This window comes from Bombina bombina, chromosome 5 (assembly GCF_027579735.1).
Source record: "Bombina bombina isolate aBomBom1 chromosome 5, aBomBom1.pri, whole genome shotgun sequence".
NCBI classification, from domain to species: Eukaryota; Metazoa; Chordata; class Amphibia; order Anura; family Bombinatoridae; genus Bombina; species Bombina bombina.
Window position 1 is genome coordinate 774368966 of NC_069503.1, and position 24773 is coordinate 774393738.

Below are 24773 nucleotides of genomic sequence, written 5' to 3' on the forward strand. Positions count from 1 at the left end.
GGGAGAGAGAGAGAGAGAGGGGGGGTAGATAGAGAGAGAGAGGGGAGAGAGAAAGAGAGAGAGAGGGGAGAGAAAGAGGGGAGATAGAGAGAGGGGAGAGAGAGAGAGGGAGAGAGTAAGACAGAGGGAGAGAGAAAGAGAGAGGGAGAGAGAAAGAGAGAGAGGAGAGAGAGAGGGGAGCGAGAGAGAGGGGAGAGAGAGAGATATTGGAGAGAGAGAGAAGGGAGAGAGAGAGAAGGGAGAGAGAGAGGGGAGGGAGAGAGAGGGGAGAGAGAGAGAGAGGGGGGAGAGAGAGAGAGAGGGGAGAGAGAGAGGGGAGATAGAGAGAGAGGGGGGAGAGAGAGAGGGGGGAGAGAGAAGGGAGATGGAGAGAGAGAGAGAGAGGGAGAGAGAGAACGAAAGAGGGGAGATAGAGAGAGAGGGGAGATAGAGAGGGAGAGAGAGCGCGCAAAAGAGGGGGGAAGAGAGAGAGTGCAAAAGAGAGGGGGGAAGAGAGAGCGCAAAAGAGAGGGGGAGAGAGAGCGCAAAAGAGAGGGGGGAGAGAGAGAAAGCAAAAGAGAGTGGGAGGGAGAGAACGCAAGGGGTGGGACCACTGTACTGCAAAAAATGGCCCGTGTGAATGGGCTTTAGGACTAGTTGTTTATAATATACATTTCTTCTTTGCATTCAATCTTTGTATCTGAGTGTTTTATTTGGTATTCTCACCCTATTGTTTTTTTACTGCTTTCTACTGATCTCACTTGGTAAGTATTTGTCTAGGTAGGCAAACATAGTGAGAAATTTAAATAATCTAAGACAGTAATTTCTATATCTTGGACTTTATACTAGACAATACTTACCAAGGTCCCATCCTTATCCCTTACATATTACCCAGGACACAAACTAGAAATTAGGGTAGGAAGTTCAGATGTCAGTATTATAGGAAAAGGTAGGTGTGGAGTTTTTCTGTCTATGCCCCCTACAGAGAAGGTGACTCACTTGGTAAGCATTGTCTAAGATATAGGCCAAGACATATAAATAACAAGATTTATGCTTACCTGATAAATCTATTTCTTTCCGGAAATGGATAGTCCACTATGTCATCAATTACTAGTGGGAATATCACTCCTGGCCAGCAGGAGGAGGCAAAGAGCACCACAGCAAAGCTGTTAAGTGTCACTCCCCTACCCATAAACCCGAGTCATTCGACCAAAGGGAAATGGAACAAAGGAATAACACGAAGGCGTAGAGGTGCCTGAGGTTTAGACAAAAAAAAAACTGTCTTAAAATTAAAGGGTGGGTTTGTGGACTCTCCATATCTGGAAAGAAATAGATTTATCAGGTAAGCATTCTTGTTTTCTTTCCTATGATATGGAGAGTCCATTAAGTCATCAATTACTTGTGGGAACCAATACCCAAGCTAGAGGACATAGATGACTAGGGAGGGATAGCAAGACAGACAGACCTAAACAGAAGGCAGCACCGCTTGAAGAACCTTTCTCCCAAAGGAAGCCTCAGCTGAGGCAAAAGTATCAAATTTGGAAAATTTGGAAAAAGTATGCAGAGACGACCAAGTTGCAGCCTTGCAAATCTATTCCACAGAAGCTTCATTTTTGAAAGCCCAATAAGAGGAGATAGCCCTCATGGAAGAAGCCATAATTATCTCAGAAGGCTGCTGACCAGCAGTCTCATAAGCAAAACGAATAATACTTCTCAACCAGAGCGAAAGAGAAGTAGCAGTAGCTTTCTGACCCTTACGCTTTACAGAGAAACAAATAAACAGGGCAGAAGACTGGTGAAAATCCGTAGTCACCTGTAGATAAGATTTTAAAGCACGCACGACATCCAAGTTGTGCAACAAACGTTGTTTATTAGAAGAAGAATTAGGACATAGAGAAGGAACAACAATTTCCTAATTAATATTTCGATCCGAAACCACTTTTGGAAGAAAACCTAACTTAGTACGAAGAACCGCCTTATCAGCATGACAGATAAGATAAGGCGAATCACACTGCAAAGCCGAGAGTTCCGAGACTCTCCGAGCAGAAGAGATAGCAAAAAGAAACAAAACCTTCCAAGATAACAACTTAATATCTATGGAATGCATTGGCCCAAACGGAGCCTGATGCAAAACTTTAAGAACAAGGTTAAGGCTCCAAGCAGGAGCAACAGACTTAAACACAGGGCTGATTCTGACCAGGGCTTGACAAAAAGATTGAACATCTGGCAAATCCGCCAGACGCTTGTGCAACAAAATAGATAGTGCAGAAATCTGACCCTTCAGAGAACTGACTGACAAACCCTTCTCCAGACCTTCCTGGAGAAAAGATAAAATTCTAGGAATCCTGACCCTACTCCAAGAATAGCCCTTAGATTCACACCAATAAAGGTATTTACGCCATACCTTATGGTAAATCTTTCTAGTAACAGGCTTCTGAGCCTGAATCAAGGTCTCAATGAGCGACTCAGAAAAACCACGTTTAGATAGAACTAAGTGTTCAATCTCCAAGCAGTCAGGTTTAGAGAAGCAAGATATGAATGAAGGAATGGACCCTGGGTTAGATGGTCCTTCCACAGCGGCAACCTCCAAGGTGGAAGAGATGACATCTTCACTAGGTCTGCATACCAGATCCTGCGAGGCCACGCAAGAGCTATTAGAATTACTGATGCTCTCTCCTGTTTGATACGAGCAATAACTCAAGAAAAAAGAGGAAACGGAGGAAACAAATATGCCAGACTGAAATCCCAAGGAACCGCCAGAGCATCTATCAAGACGGCCTACGGATCTCTTGACCTTGAACCCTACCTTGGAAGCTTGGCGTTCTGCCGAGACGCCATCAGATCCAATTCCGGCACCCCCCACTTGAGGGTTAACCTGGAGAACACCTCCGGAAGGAGAGCCCACTCCTCGGGATGAAATGTCTGTCTGCTCAGGAAGTCTGCTTCCCAGTTGTCCACCCCTGGAATATGGATGGCAGATAGACAGCAACTGTGAGCTTCCACCCACAAAACAATTCGAGCCACCTCCTTCATGGCTAAGGAACTCCGAGTTCCTCCCTGGTGGTTGATGTAAGCCACTTAGGTAACATTGTCCAACTGGAACCTGATGAACCAGGCTAAGAACAACTGAGGCCAAGCCATCAACTCCAAGATATTTATGGGGAGAGCAGACTCCTCCCGAGTCCACAGTCACTGCGCCTTTAACGAGTCCCAGACAGCTCCCCAGCCCAGCAGGCTGGCGCCTGTAGTCACAATCAAACAGGAAGGCCTCCGGAAGCATGTGACCTGAGACAGATGCTCCTTAGAAAGCCACCACGGGAGAGAGTCTCTTGTCGCCTGATCTAGATCTATCCTCTGAGACAGGTCCGAATGGTCCCCATTCCATTGTCTGAGCATGCATAACTGCAGAGCTCTCAAATGGAATCGAGCAAAGGGAATGATGTCCATGGAAGGGACCATCAGACCAATTACCCCCATACATTGAACCACTGATGGCCGAACAGTAGACTGCAGAGAGAGGCAAGAGGAAATAATGTTGGATTTTCTGACCTCTGTCAGAAAAATCTTCATAGATAGGGAATCTATTATGGTCCCTAAAACTACCCTTGTAGCTGGAACAAGGGAACTCTTTTCCAGATTCACTTTCCATCCGTGGGGACATAGAAAAGACAACAAGATCTCTGTATGAGAGTTTGCTTGTTGAAAGATGGCGCCTGAACCAATATGTCGTCCAGGTATGGCGCCATTGCAATTCCCTGAGACCTGATCACTGCCAAGAGAGTCCCCAGAACCTTTGAGAAAATTCTGGGAGCTGTGGCAAGGCCTAACGGAAGAACCACAAACTGAAAATGTTTGTCTAGAAATGCGAATCTCAGGAACTTGCGAGTATCCCTGTGGATGGAACATGAAGATACGCATCCTTTAAGTCTATGGTCATCATGAACTGACCCTCTTGGACTAGGGGAAGAATGGGACGAATGGTTTCTATTTTAAAGGACGGTACCCTGAGAAACTTGTTGTTCCTGGAATTCTCTGAGCTCAGTGTGAATCTTGTATTGTTAAAGAGAGCTATAGATGATATTATTATTATATGGAAGGGTAGTATGGAATCCCTAGAAGATCTATTCCTATCAATGAATAATAATGATAAAGGATTAAACTTCACTTACACTATTAGTAAAGACAATGTCACTTTTTTGGATTTAGATATTGAAGCAGGAAAAGGTAGAGTCGGAACAAAACTTAATTTCAAGCCCGTTGATGCCAATAATTATATTCATGTATCCAGTTGCCAAATGGAAAGAAAATATTCCCACTGGACAATGTCTAAGAATATGAAAAAAATTGCTTAAGGGAAAGCGATTTTAAAAAACAAGTGGCAATTTTGGGGAATAAATTTACAGAACAAGGTTATAAAGATAAACATATAGATAAAGCGAAAGTGAGAGCTAGCAACACCCCAAGACACAAACTTTTAGAGGTAAATCCAAAAAAAGTAACAAAACAATAAAAATATAGAAGTCCCCTTATAAATGAGTATAGTAATGATCACTGGATCATGAAAAAAATAATTAAAAAACATTGGCACTTAATTAAAAAAAGATCCAATCTCACAATTTCCCTAAAATAGTGTATAAAAGATCAAAGATCAAAGAATTTGAAAGAATTTCAAAACATTATTAGCTCCAAGCAAATTCAAGAGGGTCACAAATCAGACCAAAAAAGATAAAGATCTTATGGAGTTGGATGTAAGAATTTTTTTATCCATGTCTTACATGTCGGGCATGTAGTTATAGTAATAAAAAGAAAATTATACAAATTCCTAGTGTACATAGGTGAAACTTCTAGAATGTTAAGATATATGGTGAGAGAGCACCTTTGTAGCATTGAAAGAGGAGTGACAAACACCTACCTCTGTAAACATACAGAGGTACACAATAAACAAATTAAAGATCTTAAATATTGGGGTCTAAGTAAAGTAGAAATGGATTGGAGAGGAGGGAATTGTGAAACAAAACTATTAAAGAAGGAGGCAGAGTTTATTTATAACTTTAATACTTTATGCCCAAAAGGTTTGAACTCTGAATTAGACATAACCTCGTTCTTAGTTTAATATATAGGCCTAAGACAGTATCAGTAATCAATATACTATAGCCATTTGAATAATTCATCTTTTCCATAATTTAAGTATATATTTTAAAATGTGTATATATATATATATATATATATATATATATATATATATCAAAAAATTCCAATGGTACAAATTTAATATCTACTATATTAAAATATGACGGTATTAGAAAGTTTCATTATTCAGCTATTGCTATGTTTTAAAAAATTTTTTTAGTGATTATATTATCTTGTAGGATATAGAAATTGGTAAACAATTGAAACGGTTTAACCAATTCCTAATGAAATTATTTTTTCCCTTTAATGCCCAAGTAGAATTTAATTGTCTATTTTAGAATAAAAGGATTACTTTACTTGTAAGATATATGTTGATTTTAGTCCAATATAAGTAATAAATGTTCATTATATAGTCTTTTTTATGAGTTCATCACATATAATTAAGATAAGATATAGTGAGTAAGTTTCATCTTTCTTGTTTTGATGTTTAGTAAGATAACAATTAAAATGATTTTAAACTGTTATTATGTAACACATTTATCAAATGTTTTTTAAAATGAAGGTTTATGTATTGATCAGCGGATAGGTGTTTTATAGCAGAAGTGAATAACACGCTGAAACCAAATAAACTAACAGCAAGATATGCCTACAACACCAATGCCTATGCCACGTTTGGCTAATAACTAAAAATGGATAACATGATCAATTGATAAGGATGCAACAACACCAATGACTTGAAGAAGACATTTATAAGAAGGGAAATGAGGCTCAAACAGCATCTTGATAAAGCCCGGACTAGAGGGTGAAACGCGTAGAAGCTGTTGAGCAAAATAGATACCAAATTCATATGTACCCAGAGGATCCGTGTCTGCAGCTAATACAGGTTTTAGTAAGTCTGCGTACAATTGTACTTAAGTGCAGAATTACAAACCATTTTTAAGGGCAGACAGCGGTGAGGGTGTGCCACTTCTGCAAGTGAAAATTCAGGAGAAAGATTCAAACAACGAAAAATTGTGACGTATGGTGACATCACACAAGGTGAAAGGAATAAACCGTTACCCAATTTGGCGGGTCTGTAAACGGTGAAAGCCGGACCAAGCTGGGCTCTCACACAAGAAATCACGAAAGTGAAACTTTCAAGCAGAATAAAGTACACAAAAACGGGATCCCCCGCATAAGGATCTGTTCTGCATATTCAGCAACTAAGGTGAATCTGACCTAAACAAAGAAAGAAGGTATGGTAAGATTGACCTGTATACTACGGATCATCTGATTCTACAGTGGCATTTGGCAAATGTAAGGTGTTGTAGTGGCATACATTTTTTGAGCTAGCTAACCACTAGGATGATTATAGAGATGAACATTGCACCTCATAAGTGTTCTTTTTAATCAAGAATATTTTAATAATACTGCAGTATACAAAAGATTTTTAAGTCTGTGAATAACGGACATAAAGTCATCTTTTTGAGGATTTTTTTTCAAGTGATCCAATTTATCTTTTAATAATGACATCACTACTCCTGGATTATTAACTGTATTTCTATGTTAGATTCTATGTTAGTTTCTATGTAGTCTGTAAATAATAAATACATTTTAAAATATTAAATATTAAAATAAAGTTTTCATTACAACTCTTTCATATGATTCATTAATCTGCTACCTTTGAACTAGAAAGATTTATATGTGACAAACAGTTGATTTCTACTTTTCAACAATTTATAGCTCTTTGATAAATCAATGTTCATACTGATTCTTTCTGAATTAACTAGATGTGGGCTTATTTAATTTAAGTCACGGACAACTATATCTATTGATAACTATAGCTTGGGTCCAGGATATCATTAAGGGTTAAGATTAAGTTAGATATCAGGGACCTGAATAAAAGAACCCCCGGAAATCCCTTAAAAGAAAGTTTTAACTTTATGCGATAGAATTGAAGCTGCTTTTGGATACACATCCCTCAAATGCTAAACCTTTATGTAAGCTAAATATAGAAAATATCATTTGTGAAGGTGATTGTTACATTTACAAGTGGATACAGATAAATAAGTGAATACTTACATTTGGAAGTGGATATATTTAATTAACTGAATACATGCAGATTGAGATATATATATATACACACATATACATGTCCAAATTCTATTAAGATAATCATTTAATGCTTTGTAGGTGATCCTATTGCTTTTGTAGCGCCCTCTTAATTTTCACACAAAGAATGTAACGAATGGTTTCCATTTTGAAGGACAGTACCCTGAGAAACTTGTTGAGACACTTTAGGTCTAGAATATGGCGAAAGGTTCCCTCCCAACAGATTTGAGTTGCCAAAGCGGTGTTAGCTAAGACAGAGTTAGAAGAAATGGAGACAAGGAACCGGCTCTTATCGGTAATTGCCTGAAAAGATTTCTTCAGATTATAACTTTGTATTCAAGTTGCTTAATGTCGGTCAAAGTCCGAGGTACATCTTCTGGACTCTACTCTGCAGAGACGCTCTTGACTATATGGTTACCCACAAGGTTTCTTTCTATATGTACAATAGGAAAGGTTATTATAATAACACGTTTACTAGAGTTCCTAAGTTAAGATAAAGTTTGGTTGTTCATTCTATTAATACCTTTAAGTAACGTAGATTACACTTAAGTATATTATAAGTGTAAAAACTGTACTATAAGTTTCTCTCCCAACTTTAAGACTGTATATCCCTTGTATTGGGCTATATAGGCGCACCCTAAATATTTTTGTTAGTAATACATATCGTATCCATGCTTGGAAAACAAGATAAAACACAGAGCGCAACCCACTCTAAGTGTAAAATCATTTAATATCAAGCAATAAAAAACGTGTAAATCGCACGTACAGTGTTACAAAGTAAAAATGGCACAATAAACAAATCCCAGTTTGTATCACCAAATGTCAGGGGTGTGCTGTCCGTCACCTCGTAGCTAGAAATCCCCAAGACGGCTTCCGGATCGCCGTGTGCAAATTCAGCTTATGCCGAGTGATACTCCAAATGTCATTGGTAACAGAAAAGCTGGGAGAAGTTCTTTTGTGCCGCCTCAACGCGTTTCCTCAGGCTACGACCTGACTTTTTCAAGAGGATCCCAGTATCCCTTTATTTTATCATCTCCCCAAAGTCCACAAGATTTTGGTGGACGCCCCTGGTAGGCCGATAATTTCTGGAATATATTCTCTTACCAGCAATTTATCGGCCTACATAGATTTCTTCCTTCAACCTTTGGTTCGAAGTACTAAGTCCTTCCTAAAAGACACCACCGAGACCATAAAAATATTTGAGGGAGTAAAGTGGGAGGAAGACTTCGTATGGTTGACATGCGATGTTTCCTCGTTATATACCTGTATTCCCCATCACCTAGGTATTAAAGCTATTGAAGAAAATCTCTATAATAGTAATCTTCCATCCATCCAAGTAGACTTCATCATTACAAGTATAAGTTTTTGTAAAGTCTCTTTCAACTATGTAAGTGGAACACAACTGCAGATCAATTATTGTTTTGTATCACCAGGGTTTTTGGGCTATTTAGGTGAGCATAGACCAGTAAACCTGTGGTGAATTAATATTAAGTTAGAGGTTCAATGCTGTTAGTACTATCACAACATGAATCCTTCTAAGCACAATATTTCCAATACTGTTAGACTGGCACAGTATGGAAAAAATAATGAAAAAATGATAGAAGAAAAATATGCTTCTAATTTAAAGAACTTGAGAGAACAAAAATTATTTTTAAGCTTACATTAAATAAACATGTAATGCAGGAGAGAGTTGGTTAATCCTTGTAAGAAGTAAGCTTGGTTTGCAAAAGATATACTTTTAACAAGTCACAGAGAATGCTTCAGTTGTCTTGTAGCTGCTAGTTTGTAACTGTGTTTATTGAGAGCAGCTGCTGCAGAGTAAGAGAGGAATTTGGCAAGATGCCCAGACTTGCAGTTGCAAAACCAAGTAACAGTTTTTATTTTGAAATAGTTAAATCCTCTTCAGTTCAAACTTGCAAACTTAGAGCTCAAAGTCTTGTTCTTAAAGCAGCATATATATTATGAAGTGAGAAAGGAGACAGTGATTCCCCAGTATGAAATAGTGTGCAGAGTAATTTAGAAAACTGCAGTGCCTGTCAGCTCCAGTTAAATTAAGAGTGATGCTGTAAGTGTACAATAACAATTCAGCAGTTAAGTTCTCAAATAGTATGCAAGGAATAAAATTAAGAGGTAACTTAGCTGTAAGTCCAAGGATGCAAACAGGATATTTCAGGGGATGTAATCCTTGTAGAAAATAGTCCAGAGTAATCCAAGCAAACAGTCCTTTGTGAAAGCAGTTGGTTTGAGAAAAACAATGCAGCTCAGAGACTGTGTGTAAGCTGTTACTCCTGCTAATGAAAATAACTAAGCACCTGTTTGCTGACAGGTGGAGCCTTAAGTAACATGAAAGTGAGAGAACCATGTGATGAGAAGTGAGAGAAGTAAAACATGAAATGGAATCCTGACAGTTTTATTTTAACACATAATTATTTTGAGTTCAATTCTAATTTTTATTTACAACTACAGGGGACTGCGATGGGGACAACATTTGCCCCATCGTATGCCAATTTATTTATGGATTATTTCGAAAATAATTTTATCTGGTCTAATAATCCCTATAGTGGACAACTTTACAAATATTTTAGATACATCGATGACGTCATAATCATCTGGAGAGGGAAAGAAGAATCAATAGCAAAATTTATTGAACATATTAACAATAACAATTTAAATTTAAAATTTACCAGTAAAATAGAAAAAGAATGGATTGAATTCCTGGATCTCACATTATTTGTAGATAAGGATAGGAAAATTGCAGTTCAAAATTATCGAAAACCAACTGATAAAAACGGATTTTTAAGTGCAAAGAGTGGGCATTTGCCCAGATGGAAAATAAACATTCCTCTGGGCCAATACCAACGTATTCGTAGAAATTGTACACATCTGGATGATTTCTTTGAAGAGTCAGAAATTCTGGACCAGAGGTTCAAAGAAAAGGGCTATGATGCGGGCCTCCTATCTAATATCAAAGATAAGGTAAAAAGGATGGATAGAAATAGTATGCTTAATAATAATAAACACCCCAATAGAAACACTATATGTAATACAGAAGGAACTAACAATATACGATTTATCACTACATATAGCCAAGGGAGCAGGGATATAGAGAACATCTTGAATAAACATTGGTCCATCCTGACTCTAGACCCCATATTGGGTAAAGTGTTACCTGATGGACCAACTATGACTTTCAAGAAAAATAAAGATTTAAAAAATCTCTTAGCGCCATCAAAACTTAAGACCTTACCCAAACCCTCTGTAGTAAGAGAATCACACTGGCTCAGTAGAACCAATGGCACCTGGCCATGTGGAACCAAAAACCGCAATATGTGCAATCGCATCATTAGAGGGGATACTTTTAAGGATGCGAATAGCTCAAAAACTTGCAAAATACAACATAAATTTACTTGCAAATCAACATATGTGGTATACCTTCTAATGTGCGATTGCAAATGCGTTTATATAGGACGCACGAAAAGACACATCAAGAATAGGTTCAGCGAACATCTTAACAATATTAAAAATAAAGTTGATAATCATAGAGTACCATATCACTTTTTAAATTACCATAAAGCAAATAATTATGGATTACGCATTATGGTCATAGATTGGATCCCTCCTAATAGCTGTAAAAACAGACTAAGGAGCCTAAGGCAACGCGAAACATACTGGATCCATGAACTTCAATCTTTAAATACTGTAAGCAATCTGGGTCTTAATATAGACCTAGATTTACAAGCATTTATGTAACAAAATACTAGAGAATCCTCACAAAATAGGCAACTGCTTCCGAAGCCATCCGTGTCAGATTTACATTATGCATGTGCCCTTATTAGCCAGAAAACTTTTGTCAAAAATTTTTTAGTCATTTAATTTACATGTAAAGGCTCTATTAGGATCTTATTCAATTAGAAATTATCCATAGTTTCATGTTATTTTCATACTTTGCTAGGGTAGATTTCAATAGTTTTTTTCTATTACTTTTTTAAAATGTATTAATATGTGATTTTAAATGTAGTATTTCTTTGTCAAATAACTATACTGTCAAGTGTCACTGTATTGATACTCCGTCTTTTATGTATTTATAGCCTACTCAGAAAGGACTCTTAGTTTATTTTTTAACGTGCAAGACTTACTTTAACATCATTGATGAGTCATAACCAATGAGATGACTCCTTTGAGAGGCGCGCCTTACCGGGACTGTTTAAAAGACTGAAGTGACGTCACTCCGAACATCCTCTTGAAAAAGTCAGGTCGTAGCCTGAGGAAACGCGTCGAGGCGGCACAAAAGAACTTCTCCCAGCTTTTCTGTTACCAATGACATTTGGAGTATCCCTCGGCATAAGCTGAATTCGCACACGGTGATCCGGAAGCCGTCTTGGGGATTTCTAGCTACAAGGTGACGGACAGCACACCCCTGACATTTGGTGATACAAACTGGGATTTGTTTATTGTGCCAATTTTACTTTGTAACACTGTACGTGCGATTTACACGCTTTTTATTGCTTGATATTAAATGATTTTACACTTAGAGTGGGTTGCGCTCTGTGTTTTATCTTGTTTTCCAGCCACTTCCTAAAGACCAGGATCGCAGCCCTGTGTCATCACTTGGAGCGGCACCCACCAATTCTCAACACTATTGGGAAGTATTGTTACCTTCTCTAAACTCATTTTATGAATAGTGATTTGATTTCTTTGTGTTACGTAATAATAGTATCACTCATTCCTCTGTATAGGACCATTGTTCTACTTAAATATTCTATTGCTCTAACCTTCCATTGTTTACAAATTATATCTCAATCGATATACTATATTATATATTGCTTTACCTATGTAAGGACTCCGCTCCTGGTTTTCCTTTTTTTTACTACAGCTTACCTTCCCACCTGTATTTAAGTCATGTCTCCGCCCCAAACAAGTGCTTAGTTATTAAGTTCATATCAGCTAAGCTCTACGCTTCCAACTCTGATCCTGTGTATTATTTCAAGAATTGAATTTATATGATACTCCAAGTTATTGGATTTACAAATACCAGCAGGAGCTGGTCCTACAAACAACTCTCCCAGTGTAACTATATTAAATCAACTAAGTTACATATTTGTTGCTCTGCAGTCAGCATAAGCTCTTACCCTGAGGATTGGATCTGTTTTATCAGACACCTACAAACCAAGACCAACCGGAACAACCGAGGAGCAACCGCAAGTAAAATAAAATCTTAAGTTACTTCCACACTGATAACAGGTCTATTTTCTGCATTACTAGCATATCGCTACTTTTGTTTCATATAACATTTGTAACAAGCCGGTTTCAGTATAACGCTACGGAACAGCTCTGACGTCACCAGCTGGGGAACTCCTGTGTATCTGACACGCCCCTGTCAGCCGCTGCTTGGTTCTGCGTTCTCTCTCACTACTTACTAGACGGATACTATTGCTGTCAGCCTTTACAGTGTCTAGTCCACATTGCACATGCTGTCTATCTAATCTTAAGTAGCCATACTGAAAATCACTGATTGCCATTTCTGAATACCAATTCAATGTTATTGAACTTCCTTTGCATTTACTGAGCAGAATATTGCTACATATTAATAGTAGCCTTATTAACATATATATTCCTACTCTTCAATTCATCATAAAATAAAACTCACTCTGAATCATCACAGCCTATGCTGAAATAATAGTCTGTATTTTAGAGTGAAACATTCATACTATTACGGCAGTTGAGATCCAACATACTAAATCTCATTACAGAATAACTAAGCCATTATTATGGATCCAGCCGAGCTCCCACAAATTGTCTTTAACTTGTCACAAAGGGTAGACCAACTCAGCCAGGGTCTAAGAGAATTACAATTGGAGAATGAGATTTTGAGAAACGTCATAAAAGATTCCATGACTCCTAAACTACCAGCCCAAGAGACCTCTCCTGAACCCTTTGTTGCCCCTCCAGATTTTTTTCAAGGAGACAGAAATCAATACCGCCACTTTAAGAATGCTTGCCTTCTCAATTTTTCTCTCAAGCCTAGGACCTATCCAAATGATAGGGTGAAAGTTCTCACCATGATTAGTTACTTAAGGGGAGAACCCCGTATATGGGCTGACACACTATTCGAGACTAACAACCCGGTCCTATCCTCCTTCTCTGCATTTCTTGACGTCATGGATGAATTGTACAATGATGCCAACCTCCAAATTACAGCTGAGAGCAAAATGAGGAAATTGAAACAAGGATCTAGACCTGTGGAATATTACATAACGGAGTTCAAACAGTACTCCATTGACTCCCAATGGAATGCCATAGCCCTCAGAAATCAATTTAGACTTGGTCTTTCTGATGCAGTCAAGGATGAATTAGCCAGAACAGAATTGCCAGAGACACTTGAGGCTCTTATGAAATTAAGTAGCCATATTGATAGAAGATTAAGGGAGAGAAGATCCGAACGACAATACTCAGACCAGCCATACAAAAAGGTTTCCAGTCCTAATCAACCTACTCGTAGGTCTAATAGTTCTAGTCCCAGTGGAGCTGAAGCTATGGATATCAGTATCTTCAGGGGGCCTCTATCACCGGATGAACGTATGAGAAGAAAGACCCGGGGCCTTTGCATGTATTGTGGTGATCCAGCTCACAGTCTTAAGGATTGCCCTACCATACCTCAGAAAAAGACCAGTAAGTGTAGCACTAACTTCACCTCTCAAGTAGTACTTAACAAACCACTTCACTGTTCTCTACTTTTGTCTTTACAGTGGGCAAGTAAACAGATGTCCGTCCCTGCTATCGTTGACACTGGAGCTCAAGGGAACTACATTGAGAGCTCATTAGTGTCTATCAATAAAATACCTCTGATTAAGAAATTGTCTCCTATTTCACTTCGTGTTGTTGATGGCTCTGAGATTTCTTCTGGACCTATTACACATCATACCATCCCTCTTTCTGTCACTACATTAAATAATCACCATGAACATCTCTCTTTTGATGTGATTACATCTCCCCTTTTTCCAATTGTTCTCGGGTTGGCTTGGCTACAATTACATGAACCTCAGATCAGTTGGAAATCTCTAAATATACATTTAAACTCACAATATTGCCAACAAACCTGTATTAGGCAGTCACTACTTTCTCTGAACCCCACATCTGACATTCCCGTACCAAATGAATACAGTCACTTCGCTGAGGTTTTCAGTAAAAAAGAGGCGGAAACACTTCCTCCCCATCGATCCTATGACTGTCCCATAGAGTTAAAACCAGGTACAACTCCACCCATAGGACACTTATATCCTCTATGTCAATCCGAATTAGACCACCTAAAAAGCTACTTAGATGAAAACTTGAAGAAAGGATTAATTCGTCCTTCTGTCTCACCAGCCGGTGCTGGTATGTTTTTTGTCCGAAACAAGGACAACTCTTTACGCCCTATTATCGATTTTAGACAACTAAATAAGATCACCATAAAAAATCGCTACCCACTTCCACTCATTCCGGAACTCATTGAGAGACTACGACATGCTACTATCTATACTAAACTGGATCTGAGGGGAGCATACAACCTTGTACGCATCAGAGAGGGTGATGAATGGCTCACGGCTTTTAGAACAAGATACGGGTTGTATGAATACTTAGTTATGCCTTTCGGACTCACCAACGCACCAGCAACCTTCCAATTCTTTATAAATGACATTTTTCATGATTTACTTGATATCTGTGTCATAGTTTATTTAGATGACATTTTGATATATTCCTCCATTACAACAGACCACATCAAACATGTTAGTTGGGTTTTATCTCGTCTCCAGGTTCACCGACTCTATGCCAAACTGGAAAAATGCATTTTTCATACTACAAAGATAGAATTCCTGGGTTATTCCATCAGCCCTGAAGGCATTCAAATGCAAGAAGGAAAAGTTGAGGCAGTAAAATCATGGCCAACTCCTCTGAACAGAAAGGATCTACAAAAATTCCTCGGATTCAGTAATTATTACAGGAAATTCATCCGAAACTTTTCGAGTATTTCAAAACCCCTTACCAAACTTACCAGCTCCAATTGCGTGTTCCGATGGTCGAAAGAAGCTGCTGATGCCTTCAGTTTTCTGAAGGAGTCTTTTTCCTCAGCTCCTATATTAAGGTATCCTGATCCCGACCTGCAGTATATATTGGAAGTGGATTCCTCAGACTATGCACTCGGTGCAGTGTTATCACAACGTAAGACACTCAAAGAACCTCTATTCCCTATTGGGTTCTTCTCAAAGATTATGTCCTCTGCAGAAATGAATTACTCCATAGGGGATAAAGAATTACTCGCCATCAAAAGAGCTTTGGAATTCTGGAGACATCTTCTGGAAAGTACATCTCATCCCATCATAATATATACAGACCATCGTAACCTCGAATTTCTACAAAACAACAAAACTTTATCTGGAAGACAGGTTAGATGGAGCCTCTTCTTCAGTCGTTTTGACTTCCAGATTTTGTATAGACCTGGATCAAAAAATGGAAAGGCAGATGCCCTCTCCCGCAGAGATCCTAGACCCATTCCTGAATATACACCTAGTTGTATCCTCCCACCTACTAAATTTCTCGGTTCACTCTCTATCTCAGTTCCAGACTATGAAGCCGCCTTAGGTTTGGAAAAACAAACACTATTGAACTCTCTGATTAAGAAAGACGGTTTATATTATCATGGTTCTCAGATTTATGTACCTGAACCATTCAGAGCACAAATAATCAAAGAACACCATGACCCTCCTTTACTTGGTCATGTAGGTATCAGACGCACTAAGGAATTAGTAAGCAGAACTTACTGGTGGCCATCCATGGAAAATTCTATTAAGGCTTATATCCAGCAGTGTAATACTTGCTCAGTATCCAAACCCGAGAGAAGACCTCCGTACGGACTCCTCATGCCTTTGGACATACCCAATTCACCCTGGGCTCACATTGGCATGGATTTTATCGTAGAACTACCACCAAGCTCTGGTTTCACCACCATTTTAGTCGTTACTGACCACTTTACTAAAATGGCACATTTCATTGCTTGCCACAAGTTACCTACTTCCTCTGAAACTGCACATTTGTTTCTAAACAACGTAGTAAGGCATCATGGTTTACCGACTATTTTGTTCACCGACAGAGGTAGCCAATTTACCTCAAGGTTTTGGAAAACACTCACTACAACTCTACAAATTGAACAACGACTAAGTACTGCTTTCCACCCGCAAACGAACGGACAAACTGAAAGATTGAATCAATGGCTCGAACAATACTTACGTTGTTACTGTTCATAATATCAAAATAAATGGTCATCCTTTCTTGCTATGGCCGAATTTTCCTACAATAACACGATCAACAGTACCACCAATTACTCTCCCTTCTTTGCTAACTACGGTTTCAATCCTAGATTCAATTTTCAGCACTCCTCTTCTGAAAATACACCATCTGTTGACGAATTGATACAATGCCTAGCAGAAAACTTCCATCATCTATCTACAAACATACAGCATGCACAAGCAACTCAGAAAAAGTACTATGACTTACGACGAAGAGTTGCTCCAAAGTATGAAATAGGAGACTTCGTGTGGTTGTCAACAAAAAAACATAATTTATGCTTACCTGATAAATTCCTTTCTTCTGTTGTGTGATCAGTCCACGGGTCATCATTACTTCTGGGATATAACTCCTCCCCAACAGGAAATGCAAGAGGATTCACCCAGCAGAGCTGCATATAGCTCCTCCCCTCTACGTCACTCCCAGTCATTCGACCAAGAATCAACGAGAAAGGAGAAACCAAGGGTGAAGTGGTGACTGGAGTATAATTTAAAAGATATTTACCTGCCTTAAAAAAACAGGGCGGGCCGTGGACTGATCACACAACAGAAGAAAGGAATTTATCAGGTAAGCATAAATTATGTTTTCTTCTGTTATGTGTGATCAGTCCACGGGTCATCATTACTTCTGGGATACCAATACCAAAGCAAAAGTACACGGATGACGGGAGGGATAGGCAGGCTCATTATACAGAAGGAACCACTGCCTGAAGAACCTTTCTCCCAAAAATAGCCTCCGAAGAAGCAAAAGTGTCAAATTTGTAAAATTTGGAAAAAGTATGAAGCGAAGACCAAGTTGCAGCCTTGCAAATCTGTTCAACAGAGGCCTCATTCTTAAAGGCCCAAGTGGAAGCCACAGCTCTAGTAGAATGAGCTGTAATTCTTTCAGGAGGCTGCTGTCCAGCAGTCTCATAGGCTAAACGAATTATGCTACGAAGCCAGAAGGAGAGAGAGGTAGCCGAAGCCTTATGACCTCTCCTCTGACCAGAGTACACGACAAACAGGGAAGACGTTTGTCGAAAATCCTTAGTTGCCTGCAAGTAGAACTTGAGGGCACGAACTACATCCAGATTGTGTAGAAGACGTTCCTTCTTTGAAGAAGGATTCGGGCACAGTGAAGGCACCACGATCTCTTGATTGATGTTCCTGTTAGTGACTACCTTAGGTAAGAACCCAGGTTTTGTACGCAGAACTACCTTATCTGAATGAAAAATCAAATAAGGAGAATCACAATGTAAAGCTGATAACTCAGAGACTCTCCGAGCCGAAGAAATAGCCATTAAAAATAACACTTTCCAAGATAACAACTTTATATCAATGGAATGAAGGGGTTCAAACGGAACTCCTTGTAGAACGTTAAGAACAAGGTTTAAACTCCATGGCGGAGCAACAGTTTTAAACACAGGCTTGATCCTAGCTAAAGCCTGACAAAAGGCCTGGACGTCTGGATTTTCTGACAGACGCCTGTGTAACAAGATGGACAGAGCTGAGATCTGTCCCTTTAATGAGCTAGCCGATAAACCCTTTTCTAAACCTTCTTGTAGAAAGGACAATATCCTAGGAATCCTAACCTTACTCCAGGAGTAACCTTTGGATTCGCACCAGTATAGGTATTTACGCCATATCTTGTGGTAAATCCTTCTGGTAACAGGCTTCCTAGCCTGTATCAGGGTATCAATAACCGACTCAGAAAAACCACGTTTTGATAAAATCAAGCGTTCAATTTCCAAGCAGTCAGCTTCAGAGAAGTTAGATTTTGATGTTTGAATGGACCCTGTATCAGAAGGTCCTGTCTTAGAGGTAGAGACCAAGGCGGACAGGATGACATGTCCACTAGATCTGCATACCAAGTCCTGCGTGGCCATGCAGGCGCTATTAGAATCACTGATGCTCTCTCCTGTTTGATTTTGGCAATCAATCGAGGAAGCAGCGGGAAGGGTGGAAACACATAAGCCATCCCGAAGTTCCAAGGTGCTGTCAAAGCATCTATCAGAAACGCTCCCGGATCCCTGGATCTGGACCCGTAGCGAGGAAGTTTGGCGTTCTGGCGAGACGCCATGAGATCTATCTCTGGTTTGCCCCAACGTCGAAGTATTTGGGCAAAGACCTCCGGATGAAGTTCCCACTCCCCCGGATGAAAAGTCTGGCGACTCAAGAAATCCGCCTCCCAGTTCTCCACTCCCGGGATGTGGATTGCTGACAGGTGGCAAGAGTGAGACTCTGCCCAGCGAATTATGTTTGATACTTCCATCATTGCTAGGGAGCTTCTTGTCCCTCCTTGATGGTTGATGTAAGCTACAGTCGTGATGTTGTCCGACTGAAACCTGATGAACCCCCGAGTTTTTAACTGGGGCCAAGCCAGAAGGGCATTGAGAACTGCTCTCAATTCCAGAATGTTTATTGGCAGGAGACTTTCCTCCTGATTCCATTGTCCCTGAGCCTTCAGAGAATTCCAGACAGCGCCCCAACCTAGTAGGCTGGCGTCTGTTGTTACAATTGTCCAGTCCGGCCTGCTGAATGGCATCCCCCTGGACAGATGTGGCCGAGAAAGCCACCATAGAAGAGAGTTTCTGGTCTCTTGATCCAGATTCAGAGTAGGGGACAAGTCTGAGTAATCCCCATTCCACTGACTCAGCATGCACAATTGCAGCGGTCTGAGATGTAGACGTGCAAAGGGTACTATGTCCATTGCTGCTACCATTAAGCCGATCACCTCCATGCATTGAGCTACTGACGGGAGTTGAATGGAATGAAGGACACGGCATGCATTTAGAAGCTTTGTTAATCTGTCTTCTGTCAGATAAATCTTCATTTCTACAGAATCTATAAGAGTCCCCAAGAATGGAACTCTTGTGAGAGGAAAGAGAGAACTTTTCTTTTCGTTCACTTTCCATCCATGCGACCTTAGAAATGCCAGAACTAACTCTGTATGAGACTTGGCAGTTTGAAAGCTTGAAGCTTGTATCAGAATGTCATCTAGGTACGGAGCTACCGAAATTCCTCGCGGTCTTAGTACCGCCAGAAGGGCACCCAGAACCTTTGTGAAGATTCTTGGAGCCGTAGCCAATCCGAATGGAAGAGCTACAAACTGGTAATGCCTGTCTAAGAAGGCAAACCTTAGATACCGGTAATGATCTTTGTGAATCGGTATGTGAAGGTAAGCATCCTTTAAGTCCACTGTGGTCATGTACTGACCTTTTTGGATCATGGGTAAGATTGTCCGAATAGTTTCCATTTTGAACGATGGAACTCTTAGGAATTTGTTTAGGATCTTTAAATCCAAGATTGGCCTGAAAGTTCCCTCTTTTTTGGGAACCACAAACAGGTTTGAGTAAAACCCTTGTCCTTGTTCCGACCGCGGAACTGGATGGATCACTCCCATTAATAACAGATCTTGTACACAGCGTAGAAACGCTTCTTTCTTTATCTGGTTTGTTGACAACCTTGACAGATGAAATCTCCCTCTTGGGGGAGAGAATTTGAAGTCTAGAAGGTATCCCTGAGATATGATCTCTAGCGCCCAGGGATCCTGAACATCTCTTGCCCAAGCCTGGGCGAAGAGAGAGAGTCTGCCCCCCACTAGATCCGGTCCCGGATCGGGGGCCCTCGGTTCATGCTGTCTTTGGGGCAGCAGCAGGTTTCCTGGCCTGCTTGCCCTTGTTCCAGGACTGGTTAGGTTTCCAGCCTTGTCTGTAACGAGCAACAGCTCCTTCCTGTTTTGGTGCAGTGGAAGTTGGTGCTGCTCCTGCTTTGAAATTCCGAAAGGGACGAAAATTAGACTGTCTAGCCTTAGCTTTGGCTTTGTCTTGAGGCAGGGCGTGGCCCTTACCTCCTGTAATGTCAGCGATAATTTCTTTCAAACCGGGCCCAAATAAAGTTTGCCCCTTGAAAGGTATATTAAGTAATTTGGACTTAGAAGTTACATCAGCTGACCAGGATTTTAGCCACAGCGCCCTACGTGCCTGAATGGCGAATCCTGAGTTCTTAGCCGTAAGTTTGGTTAAATGTACTACGGCCTCCGAAATGAATGAATTAGCTAGTTTAAGGACTCTAAGCCTGTCCGTAATGTCGTCCAGCGTAGCTGAACTAAGGTTCTCTTCCAGAGACTCAATCCAAAATGCTGCCGCAGCCGTAATCGGCGCGATGCATGCAAGGGGTTGCAATATAAAACCTTGTTGAACAAACATTTTCTTAAGGTAACCCTCTAATTTTTTATCCATTGGATCTGAAAAAGCACAGCTATCCTCCACCGGGATAGTGGTACGCTTAGCTAAAGTAGAAACTGCTCCCTCCACCTTAGGGACCGTTTGCCATAAGTCCCGTGTGGTGGCGTCTATTGGAAACATCTTTCTAAATATTGGAGGGGGTGAGAACGGCACACCGGGTCTATCCCACTCCTTAGTAACAATTTCAGTTAGTCTCTTAGGTATAGGAAAAACGTCAGTACTCGCCGGTACCGCAAAGTATTTATCCAACCTACACAATTTCTCTGGTATTGCAACAGTGTTACAATCATTAAGAGCCGCTAAAACCTCCCCTAGTAATACACGGAGGTTCTCCAATTTAAATTTAAAATTTGAAATATCTGAATCCAATCTGTTTGGATCAGAACCGTCACCCACAGAATGAAGCTCTCCGTCCTCATGCTCTGCAAGCTGTGACGCAGTATCAGACATGGCCCTAGTATTATCAGCGCACTCTGTTCTCACCCCAGAGTGATCACGCTTGCCTCTTAGTTCTGGTAATTTAGCCAAAACTTCAGTCATAACAGTAGCCATATCTTGTAATGTTATCTGTAATGGCCGCCCAGATGTACTAGGCGCCACAATATCACGCACCTCCCGGGCGGGAGATGCAGGTACTTACACGTGAGGCGAGTTAGTCGGCATAACTCTCCCCTCGCTGTTTGGTGAAATTTGTTCAATTTGTACAGATTGGCTTTTATTTAAAGTAGCATCAATACAGTTAGTACATAAATTTCTATTGGGCTCCACCTTGGTATTGGAACAAATGACACAGGTATCTTCCTCTGAATCAGACATGTTTAACACACTAGCAATAAACTTGCAACTTGGTTACAATCTTATTTAACAAAAACGTACTGTGCCTCAAAGAAGCACTAAACGATTAAATGACAGTTGAAATAATGAACTGAAAAACAGTTATGGCATCAATCCTTAAAAACAACACAACTTTTAGCAAAGGTTTGTTCCCCTTAGTAAAGTAACAATAATTAAATTTGAAACATAAAAATTACAGAGCAACGTTTTTTAATCACAGTCAATATATAAGTCTCACAGCTCTGCTGAGAGAATCTACCTCCCTCCAAAGAAGTTTGAAGACCCCTGAGTTCTGTTAGAGATGAACCGGATCATGCAGGAAATACAAGAGTAACTGACTGGAAATTTTTGATGCGTAGCAAAGAGCGCCAAAAACGGCCCCTCCCCCTCACACACAGCAGTGAGAGAGAAACGAAACTGTCACAATTTAAAACAAGCAACTGCCAAGTGGAAAAATAATGCCCAAACATTTATTCACTCAGTACCTCAGAAAATGCAAACGATTCTACATTCCAGCAAAAACGTTTAACATAATAAATACCTATTCAAAGGTTTAATGTACTTTTAACAGAGTAATTCCAGTGAAATACCATCCCCAGAATACTGAAGTGTAGAGTATACATACATGTCATTATAACGGTATGGCAGGATTTTCTCATCAATTCCATTCAGAAAATAAAAACTGCTACATACCTCAATGCAGATTCATCTGCCCGCTGTCCCCTGATCTGAAGCTTTTACCTCCCTCAGATGGCCGAGAAACAGCAATATGATCTTAACTACTCCGGTTAAAATCATAGTAAAAACTCTGGTAGATTCTTCTTCAAACTCTGCCAGAGAGGCAATAACACGCTCCGGTGCTATTGTAAAATAACAAACTTTTGATTGAAGTTATAAAAACTAAGTATAATCACCATAGTCCTCTCACACATCCTATCTAGTCGTTGGGTGCAAGAGAATGACTGGGAGTGACGTAGAGGGGAGGAGCTATATGCAGCTCTGCTGGGTGAATCCTCTTGCATTTCCTGTTGGGGAGGAGTTATATCCCAGAAGTAATGATGACCCGTGGACTGATCACACATAACAGAAGAAATATCAAGCTACATCTTCCCAAGAAGAAATTGGCTAGTTTATTCATCGGTCCATTCAAGATCACTCACGTAGTAAATGAGAATGCAGTTACCTTGGATTTACCTGATTCTTTGATAATACACCCCACTTTCCACGTCTCTTTGCTCAAGCCTTATACAGGTCAACACCCTCCTACACCTCTCCTTCCTCCTGATCCGCTACGTCTGGACACAGACATGTATGAAGTTCAGGATCTCCTGGATTCGAGATATTGTAATGGTGAACTTCAGTATCTTGTGAGATGGAAAGGTTTTTCATCTGACGAAGACTCCTGGGAACCTCATACCCATATTGATGCTACGAGGCTTGTTGCACGTTTCCATAGACGTTTCCCGCACAGACCTAAACATCCAGCCGTGGTCGGCTTGCTTGAGGGGGGGGACGTGTAAGGACTCCGCTCCTGGTTTTCCTTTTTTTTACTACAGCTTACCTTCCCACCTGTATTTAAGTCATGTCTCCGCCCCAAACAAGTGCTTAGTTATTAAGTTCATATTAGCTAAGCTCTACGCTTCCAACTCTGATCCTGTGTATTATTTCAAGAATTGAATTTATATGATACTCCAAGTTATTGGATTTACAAATACCAGCAGGAGCTGGTCCTACAAACAACTCTCCCAGTGTAACTGTATTAAATCAACTAAGTTACATATTTGTTGCTCTGCAGTCAGCATAAGCTCTTACCCTGAGGATTGGATCTGTTTTATCAGACACCTACAAACCAAGACCAACCGGAACAACCGAGGAGCAACCGCAAGTAAAATAAAATCTTAAGTTACTTCCACACTGATAACAGGTCTATTTTCTGCATTACTAGCATATCGCTACTTTTGTTTCATATAACATTTGTAACAAGCCGGTTTCAGTATAACGCTACGGAACAGCTCTGACGTCACCAGCTGGGGAACTCCTGTGTATCTGACACGCCCCTGTCAGCCGCTGCTTGGTTCTGCGTTCTCTCTCACTACTTACTAGACGGATACTATTGCTGTCAGCCTTTACAGTGTCTAGTCCACATTGCACATGCTGTCTATCTAATCTTAAGTAGCCATACTGAAAATCACTGATTGCCATTTCTGAATACCAATTCAATGTTATTGAACTTCCTTTGCATTTACTGAGCAGAATATTGCTACATATTAATAGTAGCCTTATTAACATATATATTCCTACTCTTCAATTCATCATAAAATAAAACTCACTCTGAATCATCACAGCCTATGCTGAAATAATAGTCTGTATTTTAGAGTGAAACATTCATACTATTACGGCAGTTGAGATCCAACATACTAAATCTCATTACAACCTATTAGGCAATTCTCACTTAGACCATTTACATGGTTTTTCGATTTACTATTTGCCTTCAATAGAGAAGCGCTGCTGATTTGGGTTTCACCTATTTCTGTTTGTGGTTCGTATCCATGCTTGATAGAACAGAGAAAGTCTGCCCCCCACTTGATCCGATCCCGGACCGGGGGCAAACCCTTCATGCTGATTTAGACTCAGCTGTGGGTTTCTTTGATTACTTTCCCTTATACCAAGACTGATTATGTTTCCAAGAGGACTTGGATTGATCCTGTTTGGCAGAAGAAGAAGACTTTCCTTTTTGTCTTGAGGAAGAAAAGACCCTTTTCCGTCAGTAATATTAGAAATTATTTCTGCCAGACCAGGTCCAAACAAGGTCTTACACTTGTAAGGAAGGGCCAAAAGCTTGGACTTGGAAGAGACATCAGAGGACCAAGATTTCAACCATAACACCCTGAGGGCTAGCACAGCGAAGCCAGATATCTTGGCTCCCAGTTTAATAACCTGCATGCTAGCATCAGAAATAAAGGAATTGGCTAGCTTGAGAGCCCTAATCCTGTCTTGGATCTCCTCCAAAGGAGTCTTTACCTGAAGAGAATCAGACAAGGCATCAAACCAAAAAGATGCCGCACTTGACACAGTGGCAATACAAACTGCAAGTTGACATTGAAGACCTTGATGAACGTACATCTTCTTCAAAAAGCTTCCAGCTTCTTGTCCATTGGATCCTTAAAAGAACAGCTATCCATGGGAATAGTAG